Source organism: Thunnus albacares, chromosome 4, assembly GCF_914725855.1.
Source record: "Thunnus albacares chromosome 4, fThuAlb1.1, whole genome shotgun sequence".
NCBI lineage: Eukaryota > Metazoa > Chordata > Actinopteri > Scombriformes > Scombridae > Thunnus > Thunnus albacares.
In genome coordinates, this window is record NC_058109.1 from 2,360,580 (window position 1) to 2,378,295 (window position 17,716).

Genomic DNA, 17,716 nt, shown 5'->3' on the forward strand with positions numbered 1-17,716 from the left:
GGGTTGACTTTTTAATTGTTCTCCACATGATGAGCTCATTGGGAGCATTTGCTTACTGCACATGTATTTCCTGCACTCTACACACACGCTGCTGCTTTCACTGTCTTGTTGAGTAAAGATGCTTCTGCAGAGATAAAGGTAAACATCTCTGCAGACCTACAAACAACATCAGAGTAATCAGAGATCACAGAGGAGCTGATGCACACACACACACCTCCCGGATCTCAACAGCGGGAGTGTCAAGTAACCTGATTGGTTGACCTCAACTCATGTCACGAGGCAGGTTTGAAACAGAAAAAAGAAAAAGCAGTATACATGTTGTAGGTAATGAAACATACAAGTCTCCAACATTTGTCTACATTCAGAAGCATGTTTCAGTCTTTAGCAGCCCAGTTTGTGGTCTGTCTTTGGCAAAAATCTGTTGCAGCACTGTCAGAAAGTGTAAGACAAGTCATTTTTTACCCTGACAGACCAATCAGAAGCAGCTAACATTACCTACATGAAAGTATCCAGGTCAAATTCACCCGCAGACATCATCATCGTACAAATATTCAGTACAGATGTTCCACATCATATCAGTGTGTCTACATTTTACAGTAAAGGTCATGACCATACATGAAGAAAAGTCAAAGAATTTCAGTGAGGAGAAGAGATGGTAGCCAGTAATTCAGACAACTGAAACTGACCCACAACATAACAGGAGAGTTAAAAGAAAAGTTTGGTGATTTTTTATACTTTTCTTTATGTTTGGATCCAAACCAACAATGAACTGATCTAACAAGTACTGTGTGTGTTGTTACAACCCTCTAAAAAAACCCAGCTCGCCCATAGAAGGCCCGACATAATTAAGAGTCAGGATTTCACAAACAACTAAAGCTGGTGAGCCAGTCAAAAAGAACAAAAAGAAGAAGAGGAGACACTCAGACCAGGATCTGGGCTCTCCTCTCTAACCTGAATCCACACGAGCCATGAAAAGAGGACTACCGGACCCACCAACCAAACCAAGAAACTAACAAAGGCAAAACTAAAACATAACAGAACAAACACAAGAACAAAGCTGCTGCAGCAACCCAGACCAACCCTCTTTATAGGCATCCTATAAGGGCCACCTGGGAGAGAAAGCACAAACAAATGGTCAATAGAATATCAGGCTATACATCCCCCATCCAGCAGGTAACAGTGTATCAAAGCCTGATATATCTTATTATCCAAAAACCATTAAAAACACATCAGTGAGTCACACCGCTGCACTGGGTGACATGTTGCTTCATCATGAAGAGTTTGGTCACGTTAGTTTGTTTGGAAACGGCTGCAAAGACTAATAACAGTGATAACATAGTAACCTGAACCACGTTTCCACACATGCTGTACTAAGACCCTCACTGAGGGTCACTACAGTAGCCTTGAAGGAACAACAGTAAGAAAAAAATAAAGTTCTCTTTTAGTGATTTCCATTGGATGAGCTGGTGAAGGTTCGGCGTCTTGTTTAAGGGCTGCAGGGTTTGAACCTGTGACTTTACGGTTACAGGAAGTTGCCTCTAACTAAACTCTCACCTCGCAGTTTCTGCATCAGCGGCTCAGGTCAAAAAAACCCTCGCCGTGTTCCCTCTTTGTAATGCAACGGGGAGAATCCTATTATATTTCCTTCTGCCGTATCTGTTTCTTTGATAATAAAATTGAAACACCCTATTGATTATGTATTCTGTTATCTGTACGGTAGTCGCGTATGTCGGCGAATATGCATAGACTCGCGTTTTTACCCCACACAAAAAAAAAACAAACAGCTTTTGATGTAATCTGTTTTGTTGACAACAGTGGAATTCAAAGGACAGATATGACTGTAGTGCAATACAGCGCAGGGTGCGCGGCTTTGTAATCTGCTCTGTATCTTGTTTTTATGCTCACAAAACTCACACAAATATTCACACTCATTCAAACACACACACACACACACACACACACACACACATCACACAGCAGGTTTATATACTGTATATTATGTACACACACACGGTGACGACCACAGAGGCTGCTGCCTTGGTGTCCTGTGTATTGTTTTTACTGTGTTTGCTCTGTGTGTCTTGCAGATCCTCGGCCGGGTGGAGTCGAGGTGCCATCGAGCTAACTGGGAACACCTGGCCAGTGTTACTTCAGCCCGCCTGCCCAGACGACAGCGTTCACCCCTCACCGAGCTCGAGATGCTCCTTCTTCTTCTTCTGCGTTTCCTTATTTAGTTTTAACACTGACAACATGCACCTCACATCAGCCGCTGCGTTCACGCACTCTCATCCTGACTTTCACACCCCGTCGTAATTATCACTGTGATTTACTTTAATAAATTTCAGTTTGGTGTACATCTCCCTCCTTTGTTATGGCCTGCGAGCACACACACACACACACACACACACACACATACACACACACACACACACACACACACACACGCACACATACGCCAACAGATGATCAACTGGGGAGAGATTTATTTGTGGCTTTGCAGTCCAAGGGGCCCGCCCATTGAGGGTTGGCATGGCGATATCTATCATGCTGTGACCTCATATCCTGTTTGTTGGTTTGTGTCTCAGCAGGTGTGTTGGGAGGACGCTCTGTGAGTCGGGGAGTTACTTTGACAAAGTCCTTGAAAAATCAGCCCTATGTGACGGCGCTTGGCGCCGGGCCTGGCTCTAACTTCATTAACCTGAAGGTTAAAAAGCACATTAAAAATTAAATAAAGCAGATGTTATCATTTTGGTTGACCGTGATTGTCACAGTATTTTTGGGCAAAGTTTCAAGGCACACCTGGGCTTGTTCTATGCTGCTGTCACCTGACCTGCAAACAGGAAATCAGTGTCTGTAGTGCAGCAGCGAGGGCAGTTTGGTACCAGACTATAGACGAGTTTCCATCCAAATGTAACAAGAACTTTAACCCAATTTTCAGATAATCTTCAAAAGAAAATATGAAGTAATGCGTGTTTTAATCCACTCCTGTTGTAGATAAAAAGTGGCGCTAATTCTGCAGTCAGAGTTCATTTAACCGCTGCAGAAGAAGAAGAAGACACAACAAGATGACATCATTAAAAAAGCAGAAGTCAAACAACGGAAATCGTGATAGAAATATGACATTTATGTTTCCATTCATTTCAATTCAATACAACTTTATTTATCCTTGAAAGGGCAGTTGTGTGCAGCGTCTCGTCTCCCAGAACAGATAAATACAGTTGATATATATGTGGAATTGTTAAAACATATATTAATAACTAACTATAAATACCCAAACAACAATCTAAAACAGACACTCAGATCTCATATTTTCAATCTGCTGCGATTTTTCATCCCTTCAGATTAAGTAAAGTTTGCTTCATGTGACTCAGTGCAGCTCGGTGAGACTCACTGATGTGTTTTTAAATTGTTTTTGGACAATAACGGAGGTCTGAAGCACACAGAAATAAGATCAGGCTTTAAAATACACAGACAATACTTTTTTAAATCGATCAAATCATTGTTGGTTTTTGGTCTTTTTATGGGATTTGTTCACAATAAGAAAAATATATGATATCGCCCATTTAAAATCTGAACCAGATGTTTCCAGTTAACTGAAATTCCAAAAACTCCAAAAGCTGCAATTTTTCCATAAACTATATACTAACTTTTCCACCTATATCTCAGCTTTTCTTTGAATTTCCAGCATTTTTACTCAGGTTTGTGCAAATTGTTAATGCACATAAAAAGCACTTTATGACATGGTAATTCCTCTTTTATTGATCTATAATTGACTGCTTATAATTACCATTTATGCAAGAGCCGATTACAACTTGTATATGAGCGACTGACTGCAGACATGAGTGCGTCTGTGTGGCCTCATGTGGAAACATATATAGAAGCAGCAAAAATAGGTTAAGAGGCTCCTCTGTCACCTCTCGCTTGTAAACTGTAATCTAAACCATGTGCCGTTAATTAAGCTGCTGCCAAGTAGCAGACGGTCATGGCCGCCGCCTGCACTGTTACTTACATATAGATGATGGCGGCAGCCTCGCCGCTGATGCACACGGGAGCAGCAGCAACAACAACAAGGGCAGCGAGGACGGTTGACACTTTCATACACACTCGTGATTTTATCAGCCACAGCCGACTGAGTTGGAGGGTTGTTTGGCTCACCTCTCAGTGTTCCCATGGTAACAACTGAACCGTTGGATACAATGCACCTAATTTTACTGAATCTAATTTTACTGGTAATTTTAGTGGAGTCCACAGCTCAGTATTATATTACTGGACCAGGTCATTATTTTTAATGTGTCTGTTATTATCGGACTGGTGTGGGGTTGATGTATCTTTTACATGTTATTTCTGTCTCGTGGTGTTTGTGAGTGTCTGATGTATTCCAGGTAGTGAAGGCTATGTTGAATGGCTGACACATGTAATTGAGTCCAGGTTGCTTATTGGACCTTAAATAACCCTGAATTTACTTCCACAGTGAGCAAGGAATACATAAATAAACTGACATAGAGTAATATCAGATTCAAAGTAGTAGATTTGCCTTCTAGTTAGGCATCAATATGAGAATAATGACAAAAACCTTTGCCAGTGTTTGTCTTTCGATACTTTCGATCTTCCCCATCCTGTGTCTGGCTCTCAGTTAGAAGAATGTAAATCTTAAAAAGCCTCCTCCGACCACAGATTTTTCCCTTCAGAGACTTCGTTTCATGACGCCAATTATATAAGGGTTTCAAATTAGGCTATATTAAAAGATGCTCACACCAAACACTGAGACCAGAGAGATGAACGGACAACCAACGGGAGTTTATTTCATTACACACGAACATACAGAAAATCATCAATGCAGCTCCTCTTCAACTTCACACCCACACCTATTTATACCAAAAGCGGACGTGACTTCCTGTCTGTGTTTTTGGCACTTTCATGAGCCAAATGATCACTTGGACTTTGACCAATGGGTGTAGATGTCTCTGCACCATTTGGACATTTCTTAATTTCTGCTGTGTGTGTGTATGTGGTGTACTTTGCTCCCACCTTTCCTAATATTTCAAGGCGTTTCCTGTTTGTCTGGTGGCCCAATGCTTCTTGGTCAATGACTGGCGTAGGTCAAGTTGATCTGGTAAAAGTTTTGTTTTTCCCAGAGATCGTAACCAGAACTATCCATTGGTGTTGTGCAACCCTTAGTGTTTTGTGTATTACTTAGTACAATTCCATCATATTTTCGCTCCCACAAAAACACTTCTAAAATGTATAGTGTCATATTCTTTAAAGGTTCAGTAATTTCCTAAAACATCTGGCCAGTGTTGTTTTTTAGTAAACTTTGCTCCAACAGGACGGAGCAGTGCATTTGTTGGGGACCATATTTTCAGTGGCAGATTAATCCACATTTGGTGGTCTAGTGAGTATTTCTGGCAGTGGAACCAACAAGTTCTCCAAACTGAACAAAAAAAAAATGAAATGTGTTGTTTGTAACTGACCTCCAGTTCAGTGACACATGGAGGCTTTTTCTGATCTGACTACCAAAGCTGTTAAAAATCACGGTTGGATAATAAAATAGATTTTTTTCCCCCAACACTGCTACGGTCAAGGTTCAGTTATGTTTATGGATAGAACTTGGTTTGGATTAAAATTACGACTTTGTTAAAGGATAAAGCTGCAGAGTTTGTTTTTCTTATTGTCATCAATGAACTGATCTACTAACAAGTATTGTGTGTGTATCCAAAGCCTGATATATCTTACTCCTCTGTGCTGTTGTTGGGACCTTCATCATCGTCAAGGTTACAACAATAATCCTGATTGATTGATTAAGTTTAAGGACAATCAACTAACTGCTTGTAGAAAATGGAAAACAAACATTGGTCTCACATGGCAAAGTCAGACACTTATTTGACCCCCAAAAAATGGGGCCTTTGTCAGTCTTTAATAACGTCAACGGACGCTAGAGAGCTTTGTCACTTGAACGTAAACATTTGTAATTTTTGAGCGTTTACTCAAACAGATTATGTTGTTTTTCTTGGGAGGAAGGAATGTCAGTGTGACTCATTCATGTGTTCTTAAATCATTTTTGGACAATAATGGACCTTTACGGCACACAGAGATAAGATATGTCAGGGTTTGGATACAAATGCAATACTTGTTAGAAGATCAACTCATTGATGGTTTTGGTCTTTTCATGGGATTTGTTAACAATAAGAAAACCTTTAAGACTCTCCCAGTTAAAATCTATCCCAGTGGGTTTCCAGTTAACATCACTGGTGCAGGTAAAAGTAACTGCTGTACACAGAGTTACACTTGTGATTAATAAAATATGTTGTTTATTTCTACTAAAAGCAATAACATTCCTGTCCCTTGTATCTAAAACCCAGACGGGACATAAGCACTATGAAGCAGAGTAGAATATTAATTAGCATTCATATGAACTCAGTTTACAATTAAATATGAGCACTGTTCCATTTTGTTTGGGGAGAAAATGAATGATATCTTGCCAAGTGTTAAATATAACCACACATTGAGACTAGTGATGGTAAAAAAAAAAAAATACAAAACACGGTCTGTAAGGAGTTTCAAATGCCACATTCTGCAATTAAAATACATGAAAATTAGAAATCACCATACTGAGTCGCCAGGGAACCAGTTTGGAGAGAGACTGAATGAAAAATCAGACGGGCTGCTGGCTCGAGCACGGTGTCAACTGGGAGCACTCCAGCTGAGAGCTGGGGACCAGAAGGTAGCTGGTTTTTAAATTCATGGTTCCAGGCAACATGATTCAAGAGCTTTTGAGCAAAGGGGGGGGGGGTGGGGGGGGCGCTGTAGGCTCTGTGTGTTTCTAACTAATGTTCTAACAATGTAATCTCACAGAAAGATAGAAAGAGCGTTTTCCTTTTTCTTAAACTGGATTACAAGACACCAGTTTCAGTAATAATTAAAACAAGACAACAACTGTGTGAGAGAATGATGATGGTTATTTAAAACAAGTACATTATCATGTGCACAGACGTCCTTCTTCAAACTGAGCAACGTGGCAGCATCAAAGAGAGCGTGAAGAGTGTTTTCAGTTTATCAGCACTATCGATTTCTACTGAAGGAACATGTTCAGCTCTGCAGATAACTGCAGTCCGGTGACTTGTTAAATAATGCAGTTTGTGTCAAAGTCCAATAATCACATGCAATCTTCATTCATGCAAATAAACCGTGCCTCTGCAGATGTACACACACAGTATAATGTATATCTGAAGGACTGTGTGTTTTGGGTAGCCCATGGTGTTGTATATATTTTATATTCATTTTAGGTGAGCGGTGGGAAGATAACAGGTTGTGACACTCACATGGAGAATAGTTTACATAAATGCAAAGCTGCCCTTTTGAGAAGTCTGTCCACTTCTGCAGGGTCCGTACCTGTGATAATGCCAGCTGAAGTGAAATTATTCTGAAAGTCTTCCTGTACGAGGAAATAATAGAAAAAAGTGCCTCCATCAATTGAAAGTCAACTCTAACTGCAGGGGCTTCACAATCTGTACAATATACAGCATCTTCTATCCTTAGGCCCTCAGTTGAGATAAGGGAAACTCCTTTAATGAGGAAAAAAGTATGATTCCTGATTAGGGATGTCAACAGTTAACCATTAATCGGTTAACTGCCAAGAACAGTTACGCATGTTGGTCAATAGCTTAATTTGCATACAAACTCCACTAACGGCTGGATAATTACGTGTTCACATCAGATATTCTTTTTTGATGGAGAAAGCACTGGTGTAAAACCATGAATGTATTATAAGAGCTGGATACCGGATTAAAAATGGCGCCCATTCAGTCCTATAGGAACTGCTCGCCTGGCGCATACGCCAAAAAAAGTTTCTAGCTTCCGGGTTTGCTTCTGCGTTGTGCGGCCCACTGAATATGTGCTAGCCCCGCCCACGAGCTCCTGCTCAGCCCATAGACTTTACATTGTGATGACGTCACAGATTTTTAAATCGCTTTTCTCTGCTCAAGGAAAGTTTTACAAATATAAAACCTCCATGGATCAAAAGTTCATGATAGAAAGAGTCATAATTGACGTTGTTTGCAGTTGGAGGGGTCCTGTCAACAGTTTCACAGACGTGTCTTTTATAATGGTGGTCTATGGGGGGAAATCCTTTTGGGGCCGCAGGGGGATTTTTCGCTGCAATACCGCGATTGGCCACTGGGAAAAATTGGCTGCAAGGCTAAGTGGCGGCGCCCTATCCAGCTCTTATTATACATCCATGTGTAAAAACCGACTTCTACATGGAGTGTTGCATTATGGTTTGTAGCATAAATGTTGCTAGGCTAGTGAGTGTCTTAAAGTCTGTTTATAGTGAGCATGTTAGAGTCAGACAGCACTAAAAGTGTTTGGTTAGTAAAGTTTAACCTGCAGGAGGTTCTGAAGGCTCGTGAAACGTGTTTTTCTACCACAGAGGAAATAAATTCATGACAACTGAAAACGAGTCCAAAGCATCTTCCAACATCTCTACTGCAGAGACGGAATATGTCAAGCTGTCAAATACCAGATGATAAGGAGCTCAAAAACACAAACAGGAAGTATTAATACTAACTGCTGGAGAAAATAATACTTCACCACTTCCGAGAGCCTGGCAGGAGAGTATGTGAGTACGTAACTATACTATGATGTAAGTATTTTTCCAAAAACAGCTGTTGGAAAAGGGCGGTCATTTTGTAATTAGGTTAGCCTTATATTAGTAGTATTATTTATATTTGTACCTTGAGCCCGAGTACGTTATGTAGTCGACTAAACGCATTAAAAAACACTTTGAGGAGAAGAAGGATGAGCTGAAAGTCAAGCTAACGTTAGCTCTGACCACCGACGGCTACGTCACAATTTTTCGGTTAATGGGCGTCAATCTATCGAAAACAAAATTAACCAAAACTGGCATCCCCATTCCTGATCAGTGCAATGGTTTTAATCTGTGTGTGGGTGAGAGCAGTGATCTGGACTGGTGAGGGTGGAGCGTGAAGGAGATCCTCTTAAGACAAGTAAAACTTCTGTCTCTCTGATTTTGGTGTTCACGCAGGAAAAGTGACTAAATTATGTCAAGCCAAGACTTTAGGACACAGACTGAAAAGCTGTTAGATTTTTGAATGTGCTGTTGATGGACAATCTCCCACAATGCAATGCACAGAGGAAATGGAAAAGCTGCTCACAGCTGGACAGAATTCAAACTAACAGTAGAAGGTGGTGAAACAGCTCCAGGAACATCTCGGAAAACTGAAACGAAATACTGAATGTAAAAAGAAAAAAAAATCAATTTCGTTGTCTTTTTGTTCGCTTTGACTGGCGGTGACATGCTGAAGTCACAGTTTGATCACCTTTGCAACAGATTACATCATAAAGCCATGTAGTATGTCTTGTATATTGACTGCTGATGTAAGACACTTTAAACGACAATGTAAATTGAGCCTTGAAGTACCTTTTGCATCCATAAAATGTGAAGCTTATCATAGTGGGACTGTTAGCAAGTAGTTTACATGCCATGAACGCTACTTTATTCGCTCCATTGTGCAAGTTTCTTAGGGGTCTATATAGTGCATAAATTTCACACTGAGAATTTGGGGACTGAAAATGTAGTCTACTGGCCTGTATAGTGTCACATACTGGTTCAGAGTATGTAACAAGGAGGGAGTCCATGCAAGAATTAAGGATTAATACAAAAACTAGAGGATGTACAGGTCAGCAACATTAGCAATGAAAGCAATGCATGGATTTGTGGCGTATGTGCAGTGGGGGGTGTTGACGGCTCAGCAGATGATGCAGGCTGGATGTCATCTGTAGGAAGAGAGAGTGAGTACACCGGCCAACTTTTATAGCCTGCAAGGCCCAGGTGAACTAAATCACCCGACCACCCTCCGGTGTCAGCCATTTGCTGAAGGGCACCCTTGGACACACCGCCAGTCACCTGATTTCCACACACACCTGCACACCTGCTCTTAATGCCACATTCACATCATATGGGATGGATGATGCGAAAGATTCCCATGTTAATGACAACCGAAGACGTATGTTTATAGTTGACCGAGTGAGGTGACAACATAACACTATATCCATTAAATTTTAAGACTTTGGCTCATGGGAGGTGTGCATGCTTGCCAGATTTTTAGGAACTTCTATATTAAGAGGCACTGAGTCGGATGTATCGGAGCGTTACGTCCTCTTGGTCAACTAGAGGAAGCAGAGACAGTAACACAACAACCAAAACTGAAACAGAAACAAAATAGAGGAAGAATGTACAATGTTTACAATTACACAAAACTCTCAAAACATGGAGAGGACAGAACCAAGTGGTTGTAAATTAATAAAACTAATGAATAGGGGTGTGCTCCAATACAAATACATTATTCGGCAAAGCATAAATAGTGGGTTTTATACGAATATTTGTTTCATACAAATATTTTAAAAATTATTTGTTGGGGGTGTTCCCCAGAGATAAAGTTGAGCTATTGACACAAGCAAAGTGCTCCCAAGAGACTCTCCATAACCTGTTGTTCCCCTTCTCCTTTCCACAAAGTTAGGTTGTAAAAAATAGGCAATAAATGAAAAGTGCAAAGCAATAATCACCTTTGAAGTTCTTCTCTACATGTTACACACTGTGCTGTCTCTGTGTTATGGGTGTATAAATAGATAGAGGTCTGGCTGCAATGAGGTGATGAGTAAAGTTTTAGGTCAGTAATCATAATGATTTTCTAAAACTAAAAGTGTAATAAAAACAAAAACAGGATTTTTAAACCTCTTTCCACTTTTATTCGAATACAGATACAAATAATTTTGCTGCCTCAACAAATACAGATACAAATACAAATACTGGGCTCTCTGCACATCCCTACTAATGAATCACTATCTCTGAAAAAAAAACCTGAACAAAAGACCTAACTGGCTTATCTATAAAGTGACTCCAACAAAAACCATTACAGTGGAGGCACCGACCAATAAACCCAGTGTATCTAACAAAAGTTAACCACTTACACACAATTTATCTAATCTCTCATGCATTTAATATGTCCTCTGCTGTTTACAAATCACAATCTCATAATTACGATAACATTCCCACATCAAATCCCAGCTGTGCCTCATCAACCCCAGTGTTTACAGCACATATACTGGTTCTCTCCCATTGCCGTTCATTGCCAGATCATCTATTGTGTTCCTGCTCCTGTTGTGTTCTCTCTGTCTGCTCTGTTTGCCTGTTTTCTTGCTCACTAACCGACTGCTTGTTGCCAACCTGTTCTCTAAATATTGACCAAGTAAACCTGGTTTTAACTTCTCTGCCTCAGAGTTTTATGCCTTCTAGTTCGCACCACACTCACCAGAAATGTCCCATTTACCTGATATCAGAAGGCAAAAACACACACACTCTTTAGACAGAAAAGATGCTCACACGTCCACAGACTTCATTATTTCGGTAGCTTTGGTCATAGAGGATGAATGAATAGATGAACTAATCATGTTTCAAGCAGGGATGTAGAAAATATATTGCAATATAGTGGAAGAGTGAGTGGAAGAGGAGGGCAACGCTCAGCGATAGTAAAAGACAAGGAAAAGAAAGAGAGAGAGATTGATGGGAAACACACCGGGGAAATTAAGATGTCATGTCCATCTTTGCTTCATTCACAACTATGTAAACAGAATTCAATAAGATGAATGAAGACGATGTATTTCTTGCATCCCCCCAGACTACATCCAGCCCACAGATCTTTATGTACAAACATGAAAAAGAAAAACAGCCTTCATGTCTGTGGTCCTGAATATCTGAAAAAAACAAAAAAGTGGCGTGAATCAGTTCCTCTCGTCCCTCTGGGAGACAGCTTTAGAGTTCTTCATGAACCCATAAATCATGTTTTATGTATTTGTTTCTTGTGTTTGTTTGCTAAATTAATCCATGTCCTTCTGAAAATCGAAAAAAGATCAGTGATGAGATCTGACACTGATATGAAAAGTATTAAATCTGTCGTTTCATGTGAAAGAGAGACGTGTGTATTGATATTTCCTTGATTCAAGGACAAGCTCCTAACAAGAAAACAAGCTGGTTATACTAGTTAGAGATGTGTTTACGTGTGGATATGAAAAAAATAACTTGGTGTAAGTTGTCATATTTGATTTGTTGCCAAGCTTCAAGAAGTCAGGTCTTATATAATATGATCAGAGGGAGACATGGGAGCACGAGACTGGCGTTCTGCAGGTGACGGTGACGAGCTCTTGTTGTCGAGACCCTGATGGACAATGGATGATAAAACCCTCATCCCTGAAAGCGAGTTGAGCTCACAAGGGTTCAGTTAAAGCCTGCATACTTTTCTTATTGTTGGCAGTCGAAGGCATTCAGTGTATGTTGTGGCCTCTTTGAAGCTGCCACAGCCAGAAGGTTTAGCGGTAATTAAATCCCCCCTCGACCTAACAACAAAAACACTCTACCCAGTAGAACCTGTGCCGTGACACTTTACCAAAACAAGCCTTTTCAGCAGAAATTTTTTTTTATCTTGTCATAGTTGGAAAAGCACAGGTGATACTCATAAAAATTAACAAGGGCTCTGTCCTGTTTGAGCGTGCCAGCAAGCCATGACAGTGTGACAGTAAGTCATAAAAAAGCTTGAAATATCACAAAGGTTTTAATGCTTGGCTGGGGTGAAAAGGTTTGCATATCGATAAAAGCAAAATAGATCATGATGTGCTTGAAGCGTGTGATTTAAACGTCCTTTGAAGAGACTTTGAAAAGACTAGAAACAGCTGCAGAAACAAACAGAAATGTCATATTTTCACCACATTTCCACCATGCTTTACCACCATTTGAGCTTTGACTCCTGCTCTTCATCATCATTGTGTCCATATAACAGTAGGGGATGGAGACAAGATTTAATTTGCATTCCCAGAGTTTCAGATCTTCACCTTCACTTCTCTTTTTAGAGTCTTGTTAGCAAAAAACTACCAGATACAAAAACTCTTTCATCCCTTCTGCCACCTCTCAGTTTAACTGTGTGAGGAAAAGGTGTCTTGAGAACACAAACCAACTATTATTTACACATTTATTGAATTTATGGAGTTTTTAATTGTTTTAATGTGTGTACTCTGTCGTCCTATGTATTTATTTATATGTTGTGCTCATGTGCTTTGTCTTTATCCTGTGTAACACTGCTGCACAGCCAATTGCACCTTGGGGACAAATAAAGTAGGTGATTGATTGATTGATTTCCTTTTGCCAGTTTTCTGGGAATCCAGTTAAAACGTGCACCACATATAGATGGATGGAAACATGGCTGTCGAGCCAGCATGCACAATAAATACCAGGACTCTGAAACTGGAGCAGCTGAATGCAAATCAGCTGTCATTCATTTTATTATTTACACGTGCTTTTTCCTACTGTGACATGTCAAAATGTCATCAAAATGGGCTGTTTTGTGCAAAACATGCTTGGATGCAGTTTTCTACATAACAAGAAGACATTTAATGTGTATTGAAGCTCAGTGACAGTTCTAGATGTTTGGGTGCTCTGCTGAACCCTTACTCAAAGACCCTGGATTGATCCTGGATTGCATAGGCAGCGATTATGTTGCCTCCAGCCCAATATACTGAGGGCTGACGTTGATATTGGATGATTTTCTACCTCATGATTGACATCTTGTTGGGGTTGTGGATGGGATGTGTATCACGTCACACTTGATGCTCTGCAGAGGGCCGTAATTAACACTCCATCACAGACATGTATTGTCGTTTTATTAACTATAACCATGATCTTTCCTAAACCTTAAAGGGGACACATTATGCTTTTTTCTGTTATTCATGTACTGTTATGATGTTGGATGTTGAACATGGTCAAAGTTCCAAACCTTGAGGTGAAAGTATGTAGAAATGCTGCCTGCAAGTCAAAAACCAGGGCTTCAACCTGCTCTAAACGCTCAGTTAGCAACATTTTTTTTTGCACTTGCCCATAAACAGTTAGCCCTGGTTGCTAAGGTGGTTGCTAAGGTTTTTTCAGTCATGTTGTCCACTCGCATATTTCGGATCAGATTCCGATTGGAGAAGTTGACATTTGGAGTAAAGAAGGAGAAAAAGAAGTGAAATCTCGCTACTATAGTTTGTTTACATAGCCTCTGGAGGACGCTTCCTGAAGCTGACCAATCAGAACAGAGCGGGCTCTTAAAGAGACAGGAGCTAAAATGGTAAATCATGCAAATATTTTCCAGTAGAACCCCAGAATGTCCTTTTGACAAAGACTTCGAGTTGCCAAACCCTAACCATACTTTAACCACAGCTACTTCTCCATAACGATAATGTTTCTCTAATCTTAACCAGACTGTAGGTGCCATGTGCAGATATTGTAGAAAGCAAGAATTTTTAACCACCCCAAAATGTGGTCATTAAATGTAATCTGGGGCTTTGCAGATTCGCCAGTCAGCGTTGGTTTTCCTTGCATGAAGGAACTTTAACCATACAGTAGTTTTAGTTGCCTTAACTTACACATATTTTTTTAAATGCATTGTATAGGAAGTCCCTGATAAATGAAGCTCTGGTTTGGCCAACATGGACAGTCCAGACAGTGTTGGTGTTATGTTTCACCAACAGAAAACAACTCTGACAGTAAAGTGTTTATTGCCCTTGAGAGAGTTTTCCACCCACTTGCATCCATCTCCAATTAATTGTCTAGTTTATTTACACCTTGCTGTGCCAGCCAAATGAGAGTTTGTACAGAAGGGAATAAATGTGTCTCTCTTTTGCTCCTCGCTATCACTTCCTTTTTTTCCATCTTTACATCTGTCTCATGCTGTCTTTCACTCGCTGTTCTGTTCCCTCCTCTCTCTCTCTCTCTCTCAATCACTTGATTTTTTATTTTGTCTTTCTCTCCTCGTTTCACTTTCACCCTTACTCCTTCTACCCTTTCGTCTCTCTCCCTCTGTCTCCACCACTCTGGAACGCTGAAAATGAAAATAATTGGCGAGGTGTCTAAAATGCAAATTGTTTGGATTCGCTAATTATCCCAACATATGCTGTTTGAAGTGTCACAATCTCTCTTTTTTTTATTATTTGTTTTCTCTGAGTGTTATTTCCGCCTTTTATAGAAAATACAGGCTTTAGAGCTGGTTTTTGATTATCAGTAAAGAGGATTTTCTATTGCTGTGGCAGCTGTAATGGTGTGTCATAATGGTGCCTCATGCCTGACAGCTGATGGACAATACTAAACATCTGTGTTCTGCTTGTAATTAGACGGTTGTGAATTTATTCAGTGTGCTTTGCTCTTGTGTTAAGAGGCTTACATACACACACACACACACATTTGAGGAGCATCTTTAAAGACGATTTTGATTCGTTCCACATTGCTGACTGAATGCAACATCCAAATATAACGATCAAATAATGTCACTAGGGATGTGCAGAGGGCCCAGTATTTGTATTTGTATCTGTATTTGTTGAGGCAGCAAATTTATTTGTATTTGTATTTGAATACAAATGGAAAGAGGCTTAAAAATCCTGTTTTTGTTTTTATTAAGCTTATAATTTTAGAAAATTAAAGATGAAAATTAAAGTGATGTCCAAATTAAGAAACATACGTCATGTAGCAGGTGGATGTGACTCCCCTTGTTGAGACCTGCTGATAGACGTAACAGCGGAGCAGAGGAGAGACACTGAGATAACGATGTAACCGACCTGTGCGCTGGTATTTAACATGTTTTAACAAATAATTTTTAAAATATTTGTATGAAACAAATATTTGTAAAAACCCCACTATTTGTACTTTGCCGAATAACGTGTTTGTATTCGAACACACCCCGAGATGTCACCTGTTGGTTTCATTGGAGCCAGTTTGAAGCACTGAATTGCAGCTTCTGGTTGGCGCCATTTTTTCTGCTTGGAGACTTCAAATAAGGAGGGTGGTGTGTTGTCTTTCACACTCTGGACACACGCCCCGCTACCTCGGACCCAAGCTAATGCTAGCTTACTGGGAACACTGAACGCTGCACACTTGGGCTAATGTTAGCTACTTTAGCTAAATCGTGTTAACAGGACAGGTATTGTAATAAAGTAACATTAAACTTAGTGAACAGCAGGTGAGCCAACTGTCAATCACAGTTGTCAATCAACGACCACACGGCAGACATCAAAGCTACTATAAGTCTTCAAATCTTATTAATGGACTAATAATTTTCAAGATGACCACCATTGAAAACAATGACTTAGTATTTCTAGAGAGAAGTTGAGGCTTTTTGAACCAATAATCTTCATTTTGTGTCTTAAAACCAATGACTGACGTGTTTTTTTTTGTCACTTTCGGGCAACAGAAACAAGTTGTAAACACAGCACTGTCTTTTTTTTAGTTATCACCTTTTAAGTTGATATGTTGAACTTGTTAGCAAACAGTTGCTTATTTCCACATCCAGCAGTAGCGGAGCAACATTATCATTCACCTTTTGTGGTAAGATATCAGTCTTAGCTTTCTCTACTAGACACAGATCACAGTAAAGTGTCATCTGTGACTAATAACCAACAGCAAAACCGTCCAAAATAAACAAAGACCACTTCATTCACTATTGAGCCTTTTCATCTTGAGGAGCTTTTCATCTTGGAAATGTGTTGCGGATGCTCACTCTAGTTTGTTGCTTTGAGATTGTTGCTTTCATTTGAAGAATGTTTGCCTTGAACGATGTATTTATTCATTTTGCAGATGTTTTTCCTCTTTTATTTGGTGGCTACAGTATCATCAAAATCATTTGATGGCCTTTAAAATCTGCAGTTCACATTGAGGCTCCCTCTAATTTTGAAAATCTTTCCTAAAAGCTACACTTGTTGGGTTTGGTTCCGTGTCCAACTGGTAAAATCCATAATCTGAAGAATCCCATTTAATAGAACCAGACATGATTACACTCAACAGTGCTTAACGTTGATATCAGCCAAGTGATCCTCTGACTGTTGAGGGCATCTTATTAAATCTGTTATGGCCCCTTCATTAGTTTCACATGGTTACAAGACAAGACTGTTGACGTCTTACAAAAAGCAGTGTGTAGTCGGGGTCACATTTCACATGTCTATGAGTTGTTAACAGCTCCACCAAATAGTGATTTTTCCCTCTAAACTTCTCACATGCTTTCATTTCAATAAATGTTCAAATGATCCAATATTTCAGCAAAAATCAAAGATTAGAGAAAAAGTCCAAAAACTGAAAACAGATTTGTGTATCAGAACTTTGTTTTTTCTTCTTTCCTCTCCCATTAATCATCTCACCACCCCTCAGATTTATCTGCTGACCCTTTGGAGGGGCCCGACCCCTAGGTTGGGAACCACTGGACTAAACTAGCTAACTGTATATAAAGTAGTGTAAACTAGCTCCACCTCCAGCAGCTACAACAGTAACATGCTGCTCTAACACTGATGCTTCACTATTAATAATCTAATGATGTCATATATAATAATATATCAGTCAGAGGGACCAAACCACTACTTTTACTGCAATACTTTAACTACATCAAGCTCATAATACTTATGTACTTTTACTGCAATACTTTAACTACATCAAGCTCATAATACTTATGTACTTTTACTGCAATACTTTAACTACATCAAGCTCATAATACTTATGTACTTTTACTGCAATACTTTAACTACATCAAGCTCATGATACTTATGTACTTTTACTGCAATACTTTAACTACATCAAGCTCATAATACTTATGTACTTTTACTGCAATACTTTAACTACATCAAGCTCATAATA